General features: G+C 52.2%; 1 protein-coding gene across 2 annotated transcripts in view; it reads left to right on the top strand.

The window, feature by feature from the left end:
• LOC143770331 (uncharacterized) overlaps positions 1–16,422 on the top strand; it is a 600,942-nt gene that overhangs the window by 142,823 nt on the left and 441,697 nt on the right. The window lies entirely within an intron of this gene.

Here is a 16,422-nt window from a genome sequence, read left to right as displayed (position 1 = left end):
TCTTTAAGTTTTGAATCTTGCAGACGCTGAATGAAACACGTATAACATTTAGCCCCTTATACAGTCAAACTGTCTTGGAGGCGTGACTTTCCTTCTTAATGAGACGCAGCACAGCTGTCAAAAATCCCACATTGGTGCTGGGCGCAGTCTCCTGAGCGTCGTTATTAGCTGTACAGGAGTCTGCACTGTTGTGTTATCCCTTGGCCATGCGCTGTTAGTGCTGCCCGTCTTGTGACATCATTTCATGTCAGCTGGTGCGGTTCGCGATGCCTATGAATCCCAGCCCCGCAGTGTCTTTTCATTAATTCACACTGCGGGGCTGGGATTCATGGCCTTGCGCAGTCAATATGTTCACCTCTCACTCGTGTCCTTACACCTGCTACAGACTGTGCGGTGTCAGCTGATCCCTTATCGCACGCCACGGCCATGAAGCCGTACAGTCTGAAGAAGGCGGAAGGAGATGAGTGACAACAGGTGAAGATATGCACTGCTTATGCCCGTCAATCACACCCTCGCAGTCAAAATAAATAAGACACCGAGGGGCGTTGTGTCGGGCAGGGCGGCCGCAGAGGCGCAGCCAGCCAAACAATGATGTCAGAAGACGGGCAGCGCTACCAAGGGGGGTGCAGCGTGTCATTACAAAGGAAAGTCACACCTCAGGGACGGTTGAATGGTCTCAGGAGACACATTTTAAACGTGTTCAGTTCCACGTGTGCAAGGAGAATAAGTTTATGAGCCACCTTGCACAAATGCAGTATGACTGCTGTACAAGGTGGCTGTAATACATACAAACGCCTGGGGGGGGGGGACAGGTTCCCTTCAATTTCAGTTCTTGTCTCTGCGTGGCTTTTGCAGGACACGTTGCCAGCTACACAGCAGGGGAACAGCTGGCGGTGCTGAACCCCACTGACACATTGGCGGGTGTTTTGCTCTGTGCAGCTAGCACTTCCGTGCGCCAACTGGCGGTGTTAGAGCCCAGGGTCAGCAGGAGGAGAGGGAGCAGAGTGTAGGCCGAAGCCTGCCCTGGCGGCAGCTTTGTGTCTGCGTGGCTTTTGCAGGACACGTTGCCAGCTACACAGCAGGGGAACAGCTGGCGGTGCTGAACCCCACTGACAGAGTGGCGGGTGTTTTGCTCTGTGCAGCCAGCACTTCCGGGCGCCAACTAGCGGTGTTAGAGCCCAGGGTCAGCAGGAGGAGAGGGAGCAGAGTGTAGGCCGAAGCCTGCACTGGCGGCAGCTTTGTGTTTGCGTGGCGTTTGCAGGACACGTTGCCAGCTACACAGCAGGGGAACAGCTGGCGGTGCTGAACCCCACTGACAGAGTGGCGGGTGTTTTGCTCTGTGCAGCCAGCACTTCCGGGTGCCAACTGGCGGTGTTAGAGCCCAGAGTCAGCAGGAGGAGAGGGAGCAGAGTGTAGGCCGAAGCCTGCACTGGCGGCAGCTTTGTGTCTGCGTGGCGTTTGCAGGACACGTTGCCAGCTACACAGCAGGGGAACAGCTGGTGGTGCTGATCCCCACTGACAGAGTGGCGGGTGTTTTGCTCTGTGCAGCCAGCACTTCCAGGTGCCAACTGGCGGTGTTAGAGCCCAGGGTCAGCAGGAGGAGAGGGAGCAGAGTGTAGGCCGAAGCCTAATTGAACCAATTTTAAAGGTAACCTTTAACCCCCCTCAGGTGTTACAAACTGGAAGAGCCACACCTTGTGCAGCTGTAATGCTGCACAAGTCAAAGGTTGCTCTTTAAGTTTTGAATCTTGCAGACGCTGAATGAAACACGTATAACATTTAGCCCCTTATACAGTCAAACTGTCTTGGAGGCGTGACTTTCCTTCTTAATGAGACGCAGCACAGCTGTCAAAAATCCCACATTGGTGCTGGGCGCAGTCTCCTGAGCGTCGTTATTAGCTGTACAGGAGTCTGTGCTGTTGTGTTATCCCTTGGCCACGCGCTGTTAGTGCTGCCCATCTTGTGACATAATTTCATGTCAGCTGGTGCGGTTCGCGATGCCCATGAATCCCAGCCCCGCAGTGTCTTTTCATTAATTCACACTGCGGGGCTGGGATTCATGGCCTTGCGCAGTCAATATGTTCGCCTCTCACTCGTGTCCTTACACCTGCTACAGACTGTGCGGCATCAGCTGATCCCTTATCGCATGCCACGGCCATGAAGACGTACAGTCTGAAGAAGGCGGAAGGAGATGAGTGACAACAGGTGAAGATATGCACTGCTCATGCCCGTCAATCACACCCTCGCAGTCAAAATAAATAAGACACCGAGGGGCGTTGTGTCGGGCAGGGCGGCCGCAGAGGCGCAGCCAGCCAAACAATGATGTCAGAAGACGGGCAGCGCTACCAAGGGGGGTGCAGCGTGTCATTACAAAGGAAAGTCACACCTCAGGGACGGTTTAATGGTCTCAGGAGACAAATTTGTCTGAAGAAGGTGGAGGGAGATGAGTGAGAGGCGGAGGTGAAGATATGCACTGCGCATGCCCATGGATCCCAGGCCCGCAGTGTGATTAAATCAGAAGACACTGCGAGGCGGGATCTCGTCCAGCGCGGCTGCACAGGCGCAGCCAGCCTGACACCAAATTATGTCAGAAGACGGGCAGCGCTAAGTGTGCCTGGCCAAGGGATAACATAACAGCGCTGGCTCCGGGACAGAATTAAACAACGTGGAGGAGGCGGCGCACGTCGCCAAGGGGGTAGGAATGACGGGTGTGCTGCGTCACATTACAAAGGAAAATCCCACCTCTGGGATGGTTTTACGGTATCAGTGGACACACTTTAAAAGTGTTAAGTTCTGCGTGTGCAAGGAGCTAAACAAAAATAGTTACCTTTTCCTTGTGCAGCATTACTGCTGAACAAGGTGGCTATTTCAGTAACAAACGCCCAGGGGGGGGGGGGACAGGTTCCCTTACATTTCAGTTGTTGTGTCAGCGTGGCGGTCGCAGGACACATTGCCGGCTACACAGCTGGGGATCAGCTGACATTACTGACACCCAATAACACTGGGTCGTATGTTTTGACTGTGCAGACGGCACTTCTGAGCCTCAACTGGCGGTGTTGGAGCCCAGGAATTACAGTTCAGGTGGTAGAAAGATGAACACAACAGGAGACCTGGATACTGTAGACAGTCACCCAATTATTTAATCAGGAAGAGGAGTGGCAAATTCCTGCGAGATCCAGGCCTGGTTCATTTTCTGGAAAGTAAGCCGGTCAACGTTATCGGAGGATAGTCGCATGCGACGGTCTGTTAGTACACCACCTGCAGCACTAAAGACGCGTTCCGATAATACACTAGCCGCAGGGCAAGCCAGCACCTCCAATGCATACTGGCTTAGCTCTGGCCATGTATCCAGCTTTGAGACCCAAAACTTGAAAGGTGAAGAGCCGTCTGGGAGTACAGCAAGAGGGCAAGACATGTAGTCTGTCACCATCTGACGGAACCGTTGCCTCCTGCTGACTGGAGCCGTCTGTGATGGTGTAGACTTTTGTGGCGGGCACAGAAAACTGTGCCACAGTTGGGCCATACTGGTCTTGCCTTGGGCAGAGGCACTGCTTCTTGCTTCTGCTCCCTCTTTGTGCAGAGCCTCCACCACTGCCTGGACGCACTGAGCTGCTTTGTAATGCACTAGCAGCACTTCTCTCACTTGGAATGGAGAAGATGATGGAATTCACCAGTGTGTCTTGGTACTCCCGCATTTTACGCTCCCGGTACAACGGTGTGATGAGGCTTTGTACGTTGTCCCGGTAGCGAGGATCGAGGAGGGTGAACACCCAATAATCAGACATGTTGAGAATGTGGGCGATGCGGCGGTCTTTTCTCAGGCACTGCAGCATGTAATCAACCATGTGCTGCAGACTGCCAACTGGCCAAGAAACGCTGTCCCCTGCTTGAGGCGTGATCTCTGCCCGCTCGTCATCACCCCACCCTCGCTGTACACACTGACTACTGGACAATTGTGTAACTCCCTCCTCTGGACGGATGTCTTCCTCCTCCATTGACTCCTCCTCATCCTCCTCACAAAGTTTTCCCTGCCTACGCGTTTGTGAGGAACCACGTGGCGCTGACTGTCCAGAGATGATGGAAATGGTGAATCCTCATCCTCCACCTCTTCCACAACATCATCCCTTAGCGCTTGCAGTGATTTTTCAAGCAGGCAGATAAGGGGGACAGTCATGCTGACTAGTGCATCATCTGCACTCACCATCCGCGTGGAATAATCAAAGGGACGCAAAACCTGGCAGACGTCCTTCATAGTGGCCCACTCTGTGGTTGTGAAGTCTGAACGGCGCGGAGTGCGACTTCTTTGCGCCTGATGCAGCTGGTACTCCATTACTGCTTGCTGCTGCTCACACAACCGCTCCAACATATGTAACGTGGAATTCCACCTGGTAGGTAGGTCACATATGATGCGATGTTCCGGAAGGCGGAATCGGCGCTGCAGAGCCGCAATGCGCAATTTTGCCGTGCTGGAACGCGGCAAGTGAGCACACTCTAGGCGGACCTTGTGCAGCAGTGCATCAAGATCCGGATAGTCCCTCAAAAAACTCTGCACGACCAAGTTGAGCACATGTGCCAGACATGGGATGTGAGTGAGGTTGCCGAGGCCCTGAGCTGCCACCAGATTTCGGCCATTATCACACACTACCATGCCTGGCTGGATATTCGCTGCCACAAACCACACATCGCTCTCCTGCTTGATGGCATTCCAGAGCTCCTGCACTGTGTGGCTTCGATTCCCCAAAGAAATTAATTTCAAGACGGCCTGTTGACGTTTGGCCACGGCTGTGCTCATGTCGGTCGTAACAGGTAAACGTTCACGGGTCCATGTGGAGGTGGACTGTGACAGCTCCTGCAGCGATGATTCTGAGGAACTTGTGTAAGAGGAGGAGTCAATGCGTACAGACTGGATTCCTGCAATCCTTGGAGTGGGCAGGACACGTCCTGCGCCACTCGCACGATCTGTACCCGGCTCAACAACATTAACCCAATGGGCAGTGAGGGAAAGGTATCACCCCTGTCCATGTTGACTGGCCCACGCATCGGTGGTGAGGTGGACCTTTCTACTGACGGCGTTCAGTAGCGCGTGTTTTATGTGTCCCTCCACATGCTTGTGCAGGGCAGGACGGCTTGCCTGCTGAAATAAAAGCGGCTGGGCACATTGTACTGTGGGACTCCCAATGACATCAAGTCACGGAAGCTGTCAGTCTCCACCAGCCTGAATGACAGCATTTCCAGTGACAGAAGTTTGGCAATGCCTGCAGTCAGAGCCTGTGCTCGTGGGTGGTTTGCCGAGAAAGGCCGCCTTTTCTCCCATGCCTGTACTACCGATGGCTGTAGACTGGGCTGGGAGTGTGAGGATGACTGGTAACGCGGTGGTGCTGCGGGTGGAATTACAGTGGGTCTCTGGACAACAGTGCCAGAGGTTCTTCCATGGTGATCCTGGGAGGAAGCCGAACCAGCTGTGTGTGAGCTGGAGGAAGAGGCAACACGAGCTGAAGAGGTGGTAGCTGCCGCTGTTGGTTGGCCTAGCTCTTCAGTGTGTTTCTGTAACTCCGCCGCGTGCCTGGTCCGCACATGTTTCCACATGTTGGAGGTATTGAGGTTGCTGACATTTCTCCCTCTTTTGACTTTGTGATGACACACCTTGCATTTGACATAGCAAATGTCATCTGCAACTATGTCAAAAAAGGACCAGGCACTGCAAGTCTTGGGAGCACCCTTTTTGGCTTTTGGAAGAGACATGCTCCTAACGGGTGCCAAAGTGGAGGCTACAGGATCCGCAGTCTTCCCCCTCCCTCTCCCTCTTTGGCCCGTTCGGGGAATCTCTTCCTCAGAGCTGCTCCCACCACCTTCCTGTCCCTCACGCCACGATGGGTCAAGGACCTCATCATCTACACTACCCTCTGCCACCAACTGCTCCTCCTGGGTAGTCTCAGCAGCAGAGCATGCACCAGAAAGTGGCACCTGAGTGTCATCAGCGGATGCGTTCTGCGGTGTGGTGACCGGAGGCACTGGCCCACCCGCCTCTTCAGACTCAGAGAGAAAAAGCTGTTGGGCATCACTGCACACTGCCTCTTCTTCCATTTCTCCAATGCTGCTTGGCTGGCCCCCTGTTTCCAAGCCAAGAGATTCAGAGAACAGAAGTAGAGACGGCTCCTGTCCTGGGCTCTCTGTCTGCCTGGGCAATTTGGCAGGTGGTGAAGAGACAGATGGGTGCTCTCCAGTGCTCTGTGTCTGAGAGGATGTGGCACTAATTGAAGTCGATGCGTTAGCTGCCATCCATCCGACAACGACTTCATTTTGGTCTTCACGCAGCAGTGGTGTACGGCGCTCTCCGACAAAGCTGCGCATGAAGGACTGTTCCCTGCTGAAGCTGGGTGATGATGAGTCACCGGTGCCCGCAGCAGGCACAGAATCCCCACGTCCTCTCCCTGCTCCGCGCCCACGCCCACGTGCCTTACTCCCTGCCTTCTTCATCTTGGTTGACTTATAAAGATAAGCAGAAAAGTACTAACGGCTTAGTGTGCTTATTCCTGAACAGCTCCTAACAGGTATAAGAAACACTAATTTTCTAAAGTGTGGACTAGACTTTAATATGAGCTAATGTGGCCTACACAACTGTAAAGTGGTGTGTTTGGTGAACTTTATTATTTATTTATTTTTTTGGGGCTGAACTGACAACAGGGCGAGCTGCACTCACACGGAGACCGTGCAGACAGCCGTAAATGGCGCTGCAAGGCCCCAAAAACCTCCTCTACGTTATCCTATGTAGTGTTTTTCCACAATTTAGCTGGATACGGGTAGAAAGCCACTAATAGGAATTATTTGAAAAAATGTGCAGCGGGCTGCACTATTTGCAAAAAAGGACAATGGATTGGATAGAACTGTATGAGTCAGTGAACCACCCTGAGCTGGATATGGAGCGCCCCCACTGCCGCAGGGCCGAGGGGTACCCGGTACCGGGTCTCTCTGTCTCAGTTCTGGGGTTGTCATGGTGGCTAGACCCGGCCCGTGACCCTGCTGAGGGGCGTCCAATGAAGGTGGAGAGTGATGTGAGGTTGTGGTGCGGGCCGCAGTAAATAACGAGGACACCAGGTTGCAGTCTCTTTACCTCTTTACTGAAGGCTTCAGGACCCTCAGTCCGGAATACGGTTAACCGGGCTGCGCAAGTCCGGCCGGTCCGATGGCACCTCCAGAGTTCCCTTTGCAGGTGGAAATCTGTGCCTACCTTCTAGCGCTTGTGTGTTGTGGTCCTCCCCTGCTGTGCTTACGGGATAGTCCCCACAACTGTTGTGTCTGTTTCTGAAGTTCCCTCACAACTCGTTTATGATGTTCTTCTTTGTCCCCCAGCTGATATGGCTAGGACGCACCCGTATGACGGGTAGGCTCGGAGCTCTTCCTGGACCCTAGTGTCGCCCCTCTCCTGTTGTTGCCCCCTATGTCTTCATAGGTGATTTGTGTGAGACAGCCCGCCTATAACTGACTGTCCTGCCATAGGTTTGAAGTATTGCTTGGAGCCTAGTACTTCCTCGGCGTTCCGGCCACCGGCTGCGCACCTCAGTAGGATGTTGCCTCGTCTTACAGCACGACTCCTACTGGTATTTCTCCTTGTTGCGTTGATCTCATTTCTCACTCAGCACAATAAACCTCGCTTCTTGTCCTTTCTTAGGGCACCGCCGCTATCTCGTGCAGGCGCGGTCCCGTAACGTTCTCTCTGTTCGCTAGGCCTGTCAGGATCCCACGCCTGAGAGGGACCCCCCTGAATCTTCCCCTGCAACACCCTCTGCCACCGGATGTTGCCTGGTTCCAACCCAGTCAGCTTCTGACTAACTTCCTATCTAACCCCCAGTTTTACCAGACTGTGAGGAGTGGCCTAATACATAGCACCCTTAGCTCCCCCTGGAGGCCAGACTGTGAAGTGTATTGGTGTCTGTGATACCTGGTCAGATGAACTCCTTCAGTGCCATCAGACGTACCATAGCCCCCCTCAGCGGCGGAGCATCAGTACTGCAACGACCAGGACTCTGGGGCGCTACACTCCCCCCCGGTTAAATCCAGTACTCCTGGACTGGGAAGAAAACAACAATACATGTCAGCAAAAAGACATACAATTTTGAAATGCAATAACAGTAAGCAAATTTGAACAGAGCTTCCCTTTATGGGAGGTGAGAACACTTGAACGTTACAAACCTGGTTAAATACTTTTAATAACATATTATAAATAACTTTTCTTACCCAACCGGGTATTCTACTCAGTGCAATTTCTGAACAATAATTTAACATTGCCTTTAAGGATGTACACGCTGAATCCACTAAAGACCTTCTTATAAAACATTATAAGGCTAATCAACTTTTTCTTCATTTTCCACCTTTACATCTGCAGGACTGCCTGTCTATCTGCCCCAGGCCTACTGCCTCTCGTTCTGTTGCGGGACCGTCCCTTTCTGCCCGGGCCTACTGCCTTACTGCTACTATACACAGTATAGAACTTATCTTCCATCTCTCAGTTCAGGATCACCGAGCCATCTCTGTATGGCTCCTAGGAGGACTCACCGATTAACCCCGTCTGGGTTCACTTCCTGTCCTCATTCTTCTAGCAACATCATTAAACATTTCTCACAATTAACTAGCTCACTACATATAACCTTTTTATACGTAAGCATTATTAATACTTTCTTTTAAAGCATCATCATTCTTTAAGTGCTATCGATGAACGTTGCCTTTAAGAAGGAACCAAGTCTCTATGAGGTAGTGCAACTTCTCAAGCTGCAAGTCCGTACGCAGCAAGGACTCCGGTACTGCTTCCAGGAACAGTTTCTTCGCAAAGAGTCCTTTCTTTTGTAAAACCAGTGGAGGGCACCTTTAAGAAGGTGCAAACTATTTACAAAACAGTTTGTGAATCATGCAGTGTTCATGATCCGGTAGTCTTTATAACATGGGTGAACAGGGAGCAAAAAGGAAAATAAAAGCAAAAATTAAAGCAATAGGGATCCCGGGTAAACTAAGGGATCCCTTTAAGAATAACCCTAGTCGGGTTTAAAGCAGCAAAAAGCAGGGAAACAAACAGTTAACTATTTACATATCCATGGCATCGAGGTTTACTCTCGCTCTGGCGGCCGTAGCTCCGCATAGATCTCGCTCGGCAAGGTGATCGGCGAGATCGGGGCCTTTAAGAAGTGCTCCATACCCGTGGCCCGATCCCAGGGTGTAAGGCGCCGGAGTCTATAGGTCCCATGGAGAGGGGGTACCGCGACGGGGCCTATCAGCAAGTCCTCTGCTGGCGAGGCAGGGTCGGTCTTCATAACTGCTTCAGATGCAGTCCCTCCAGTGCCGATCTGCTCCGTCTCCGCTGGGATCTGGAACGCTGGTTGCAGGGCCTTGCGCTGCGGCGTTGTCATCTCCGTTTGCAGCATCTCGCTTTCCGGCAGAGCCTTGCTTTCTGGCTTCGGAGCGCTGGAACTTCTTTCTTGCTCTGGACCAGACGAGGCTGCCGACGGACGTCTGGCGAGGCTCCCGATGAAGGTCTTCTTCCACCTGGCCTCAGTGCTCAGCTGCATCCGCAGGAGTTGGTCGCTGAGCTCATCCACTCCAGCCGGCAGGAAGTCAGTATCAGCGGTGGAGGCCTGGCCACGGTGTCCCTCCGGGTAGCTGGGGGAGTCCTCAGCTCCGACCCCACGCTCCGGTTCCGGGCAGCTCGCCATGGCGTCTTCCACGTGGTTCGCTTCTCCTTCCTCGTCCTTTTCCAGCTCTCTCCTTCGTGGGCGGTTTCGCTTTCGTTGTCTCCGCCCCCCATTGAGGATCAGTAGGCGGATCTCGGCTGCTGACGGACACGTCCTCAAGGGGCAGAAATATTTAGACTGGGCGGCCATTGTCTTTCGCGCTCTCCAGCTTGTCTACGCCCACTCCACGCCCTTCTTCTTCTCCTGCGCTCTCCTTAGCGCTGTAATGGCGGCGGTTTTGGCGGGAACTTCTGGCGGCAAGTGGCAATACACAGTCTTTGCAATAAGTCACAGTCCAAGCACAATAAATCACAATTCCAAGACACACATGACCTGATTCTTCAGGCTTAAGTAGATCCTGTTCGTGACGCCAAGTTGGAGCGCCCCCACTGCCGCAGGGCCAAGGGGTACCCGGTACCGGGCCTCTCTGTCTCAGTTCTGGGGTTGTCACGGTGGCTAGACCCGGCCCGTGACCCTGCTGAGGGGCGTCCAATGAAGGTGGAGAGTGATGTGAGGTTGTGGTGCGGGCCGCAGTAAATAACGAGGACACCAGGTTGCAGTCTCTTTACCTCTTTACTGAAGGCTTCAGGATCCTCAGTCCGGAATACGGTTAACCGGGCTGCGCAAGTCCGGCCGGTCTGATGGCACCTCCAGAGTTCCCTTTGCAGGTGGAAATCTGTGCCTACCTTCTAGCGCTTGTGTGTTGTGGTCCTCCCCTGCTGTGCTTACGGGATAGTCCCCACAACTGTTGTGTCTGTTTCTGAAGTTCCCTCACAACTCGTTTATGATGTTCTTTTTCGTCCCCCAGATGATATGGCTAGGACGCACCCGTATGACGGGTAGGCTCGGAGCTCTTCCTGGACCCTAGTGTCGCCCCTCTCCTGTTGTTGCCCCCTATGTCTTCGTAGGTGATTTGTGTGAGACAGCCCGCCTATAACTGACTGTCCTGCCGTAGGTTTGAAGTATTGCTTGGAGCCTAGTACTTCCTCGGCGTTCCGGCCACCGGCTGTGCACCTCAGTAGGATGTTGCCTTGTCTTACAGCACGACTCCTACTGGTATTTCTCCTTGTTGCGTTGATCTCGTTTCTCACTCAGCACAATAAACCTCGCTTCTTGTCCTTTCTTAGGGCACCGCCGCTATCTCGTGCAGGCGCGGTCCCGTAACGTTCTCTCTGTTCGCTAGGCCTCTGTCAGGATCCCACCCCTGACAGGGACCCCCCTGAATCTTCCCCTGCAACACCCTCTGCCACAGGATGTTGCCTGGTTCCAACCCAGTCAGCTTCTGACTAACTTCCTATCTAACCCCCAGTTTTACCAGACTGTGAGGAGTGGCCTAATACATAGCACCCTTAGCTCCCCCTGGAGGCCAGACTGTGAAGTGTATTGGTGTCTGTGATACCTGGTCAGATGAACTCCTTCAGTGCCATCAGACGTACCATAGCCCCCCTTAGCGGCAGAGCATCAGTACTGCAACGACCAGGACTCTGGGGCGCTGCAGATACAACCGGCTGTGGCTGCACACAGACTACAGGGCGAGCTGCACTCACACGGAGACCGTGCAGACAGCCGTAAACGGTGCTGCAAGGCCCCAAAAACCTCCTCTACATTATCCTATGTAGTGTTTTTCCACAATTTAGCTGGATACGGGTGGAAAGTCACTAATAGGAATTATTTGAAAAAAATGTGCAGCAGCCTGCACTACTTGCAAAAAAGGACAATGGAAAGGATAGAACAGTATGAGGCAGTGAACCACCCTGACCTGAATACAACCAGCTATGGCTGTACACAGACTAGAGAGTGGGCTGCACTCACACACACACAGAGACCTTGCAGATCGCTGTGAAAACAGCGCTGCAAGGCAAAAGCAAGGTGAACACACAGCGGTTGCTAAATTAGCTTGGGAAAAGCACAAAGAAGCAAATCGCTATCTCAACTGGCCCTCAGTCAGAACACAGCGTCCTGTCACTAACTGAATTCACAGCAGAGTGAGCCAGAAAGGGTGGCAGCGTTTTTTATAGTGCATCATGACATCATTTCAGCAGCCAATCACAGCCTTGCCAGTATCGGAATGCTTAACAATAGTCCTCTCCCGAACTCTCCCGGGCTGCTTTCTTCCTAACTTCCTGTCCAACCCCCAGTTTTACCAGAGCGTGAGGAGTGGCCTAATAGATAGAACCACTCCCCTGGTGGCCGGAGTGTGAAGTGTAGTGTGTGTGTGATACCTGGTCAGGTGAACTCCTTTAGTGCAATCAGACGTAACTGTTATGATCCTTAGTGGTTGAGGATCACAAATTACTCCAGCTAAGTAACAAACATAGGACAAGCTCTAGGGAGGTGGCAAACTGGACTGACCGCAAATCTGAACCTATCCAAACACACTAGAAGTAGCCGGTGAACGTGCCTAAAAATCCTAGACGTCTCGAGCCAGCCTGAGGAACTAACTACCCCTAGAGAGAAAGAAAGACCTCTCTTGCCTCCAGAGAAATAATCCCCAAAGATATAGAAGCCCCCAACAAATAATAACGGTGAGGTAAGAGGAAGGCATATACACAGGAGTGAAAGCAGATTCAGCAAATGAGGCCCACTAATACTAGATAGCAGAAAATAGAAAAGGGAATCTATGCGGTCAGTAAAAAACAAAATATCCACTGTGAGATTTCAAGAACCCCCACACCAACTAACGGTGTGAGGGGAGAAACTCAGTCCCCTAGAGCAACCAGCAAGCGAGGAAATCACATTTTAGCGAGCTGGACTAAAAACATAATGAACGCTGATAATCAAAAAATGATCAAACAAAAACTTAGCTTGTCTTGGAGAGACTGGGAGCAAGGTAGACACAAGGAATCTGAAGAGCACTGAATACATTGAGAGCAGGCAAGGAACTGAGTATCCAGGTGAGCTAAATAGGAAACCAACCAAGGATAACGAACCAGCTGATGCTGCAACCTGCAGAAAGACAACACTACACAGTACCGCTTGTGACCACTAGAGGGAGCCCAAAAATAGAGTTCACAACACGTAACATCACTCCCCTTAGTGGCAGAGCAACATTACTGCAACAACCAGGACTCTCGGGCGCTGCACCACCATCCCCCCCCCCCCCCCCCCCGGTTAAATCCAGGACTCCCGGACTGGGAAAAGAAGAACAACAATACATGTTAGCAGAAGACACACAAAATTTTGAAATGCTATCAACAATTAAAGACTATGAACAAGTAACTATAACAGTGCTTCCCTTTATGGTAGGTGAGAACGCTTAAACGTTGCGAAAGTTTTGGTCATGCACAGTTCATGACTCCCAGTTCAGTGGGTGCAAACTTGAAACAGCAGGGATCCCGGGTAAACAAAGGGATCCCTTTTGAAAATTTTGGAGCAATTCACCGTCCATTTTCAACCAAATAACAGCTATCGTTAATATTTCCAAGTTTTGTAGCGAAGTGGAGTTTGATTCTTGGTGCTACGTGTAGACCTCCTCAGTGCAGGAGTTGCTACCGGCCTAACAGGGCCCGCTGCGCTTGCTATCGCTTGTGTAGTGCACTGTCTTCTAGCTACACTTCTAGCAAGTCTGGGTAGCACTGGCATGCTGGAGCTCTCAGGGCTGCTGCTACTAATGGTGGGCATGGCAGATTCACCGATAGCAGAGGGAGGACTTGCCGGTTCAACTGTTGGCATGGCATCCTCCGGTGGGGTCTGCTGTGCTTGCGGGCTCGGATGACCTGGCACCACATCTAGTCCTGGCGATTTCAGTTGACGAAACGTTAAGACAGGTACCACAATGGCCTGATTTATTTGCGTCCACGACTGGGGAAAATCACCAAGAACAGTGTGTATCATCTTCTCCTCTTCCACGGTCTGTTTCCCCATCTCTCAGCTTATCAGGGCATATTTTTAGGTGGTCTCTGGATATTGCCGTTGAGGTTTCCCCTCCATCTTTGCTGATGAGACAGACCTTCGTGCTGTCGAAATTGGAGGTCAGAATGGTATACGGTTCCACTTCCCATTGGTCATCAAGCTTGTGTAGCTTCCTCTTCCGTTTGAGTACTTGCTCACCGGGTGACAAGGGAGTCGTGGGAGGATGCTGGTTGTAGTCCCTTTCTTGTTTTTGTCTGGCTTGGGCGAGACTTCTTTCCACACATTCCTGTACTTTGCGGTACCTTTGCTGCCTCTCTGTATCCCAATCTGCATCTGGCGAGATATCTTTGGGGGTCAGGACCCCCATGTCCAGATCAACAGGTAACTTGCTAGACCTTCCTCGCATCAGGTACGCTGGAGTGCAGTTGGTGGATTTCACTGGGATGTGGTTGTACATATCTACCAAGTCTGGTAACTTTGTGGGCCACAAGTTCCGTTCCTCCACAGGTAAGGTCTTCAGTAAGTCGATCACCACCTGGTTCATCTTCTCACACATCCCATTGGTCTGTGGATGGTACGGTGTGGTTCTGATCTTCTTACACCCGTACCAATTGCAGAACTCCTGGAACACCTCCCCTTCAAATGCGGGCCCCTGATCAGTCAGTACCTTCTCTGGGTACACATGGGGTCTAAAGAAGTACTGCTGGAATTTTGGCGGCCGTCCTAGCCGTTAGATCTTTGACTGGCACGACTACCAGGAATCTGGAGTAGTGGTCCAGAGCGTGATGGTGAGAGCGTAGATATAGCCTGACCGGCTAGGTGTTAGCTTCATGTGATCTAGCGTGACCAGCTCGAGCGGCCGTTTGGTGATGATGGGCTGCAAGGGAGCCTGTTGGCTGTCACGATCCTTCCTGCGTAGGCTACATGGGCCACACTCTCGACACCACTTCTCGATGGCGTTCTTTATGCCAATTCAGTAGAACCTCCCACGGAGTAGCCTCTCCAGCTTCCTCCATCCGAAGTGTCCTGCCCCATCGTGGTATGCTCCCAGGACCATTGGCACATCTTGTCTTGGGACCACAATCTGCCATACCAATTCATGAGTGCGTGGGTCGATGCTTCTCCGTCACAGCTTACCATCGTGAATAAACAGTTTACCCCTCTCCTTCCACAACTGCAATGCCTCTGGTGGATCATCCGGGCTGGGATGCAAACCTGCCTGCGTCAGGAGCTCTTTCACCCGACGGACCGCAGGGTCACGATCCTGGTTCTCTGCCCACCCGTGATGGGGCAGGGGATTCAACGGGGCGCCCTGCTTAGTCTTGCGCCTGTTCTCCACCTGATGGGAACACTGAGTGGCCTTGGGGCGATGGAAAGCGGGCAGCTCTACCTCTTCAAATGCTTCTGGATCTTCCCCCATTTCGGGCAAGTGGGGCATTCGGGACAATGCATCGGCATTCGCATTCTTGTGCCCTGCCCGGTACTTGATGGTGAAGTCGTAATTGGACAACCGGGCCATCCACCGCTGCTCCAAGGCACCAAGTTTTGCTGTGTCCAAGTGCATTAGTGGATTATTATCCGTGAAAATGGTGAATTTTGCTGAGGCCAGGTAGTGCTTGAACCTCTCCGTCACAGCCCAAACGACTGCGAGGAACTCCGGTTCCTTTCAGTGGGGCGAAGTTTCCTGCTGGCGTAAGCGATTACTCTTTCCTTGCCTTTCTGGACCTGGGACAGCACGGCTCCCAGTCCCACGTTGCTGGCATCCGTATACAGTACAAATGGTTGGTCATATTCAGGGTAGGCCAGTACCTCTTCTCCCGTCAGCGGCAACTTTAAGCAGGTGAACGATCCTTCCAGTCCATAATTCCAATCAAATGGGGTATTCTTACCCTTGGGTTTCTTGGATTGGCCCACCAACAGGTCTTGCAATGGCGCGGCCTTCTTGGTGAAGTCCTTGATAAACCTCCGGTAGTAGCCCACCAACCCGAGGAACTGCCGGACTTCATGGAGGTTACCGGGCTTCGGCCAGTCCTTGATCACCGTAACCTTGTCGGGGTCTGGGGCCACTCCTTCAGCACTCACCACATGGCCCAGGTACTGCACTTTGGGTTTTAGCAGATGGCATTTGGACGGTTTCACCTTTAAGCCAAAGTTGGACAGGGCTTCAAACACCTCAGCCAGGTGCTTCAAATGGTCTTCATAGGTCTTAGAGAAGACAATGACATCGTCCAGATATAGCAGCACGGTTTCAAAGTTCTTGTGTCCCAGACAGCACTCCATCATCCTCTGGAACGTTCCCGGGGTGTTACACAATCCGAAAAGCATGTAGTTGAATTCGCAGAGACCCATCGGCGTCGTGAAGGCCGTCTTTTCCTTGTCCGCCTCTGCCACGGGAACCTGCCAGTACCCACTGGTGAGATCCAAGGTAGAGAAGTAGTTAGCAGATTTTAAAGCAGCAAAGGACTCCTCTATCCTGGGCAGGGGGTATGCATCCTTATGTGTAATGCGGTTTAGTTGCCTATAATCCACACACATCCTCATGGTGCCATCTTTCTTCCTAACGAGGACTAATGGAGCTGCCCAGGGGCTACAACTGTCTCTCACTACCCCAGCCTCCTTCATCTCTCGCAACTAGGGTTGAGCGACTTTCATTTTTTTAAGATCGAGTAGGGTTTTGGGAAACCCGATTTTGTCCAGAGTCGAGTCGAGTGCAGTCGGCCGATTATCGCTAAAAGTCGGGGATCGACCGAAACACGAAACCCAATGCAAGTCAATGGGGAAGCATAGTCGGCAGTGAGTGGAGGCCAGGAAAACACCTACAGTGCCCATTTTAATGCCAAAAACATCCATT

The sequence above is a fragment of the Ranitomeya variabilis genome, chromosome 1 (genome assembly GCF_051348905.1).
Source record: "Ranitomeya variabilis isolate aRanVar5 chromosome 1, aRanVar5.hap1, whole genome shotgun sequence".
Lineage (NCBI taxonomy): Eukaryota > Metazoa > Chordata > Amphibia > Anura > Dendrobatidae > Ranitomeya > Ranitomeya variabilis.
The sequence above is the reverse complement of the archived record's forward strand: the minus strand, read 5'-3'. Positions and strand labels throughout refer to the sequence as shown.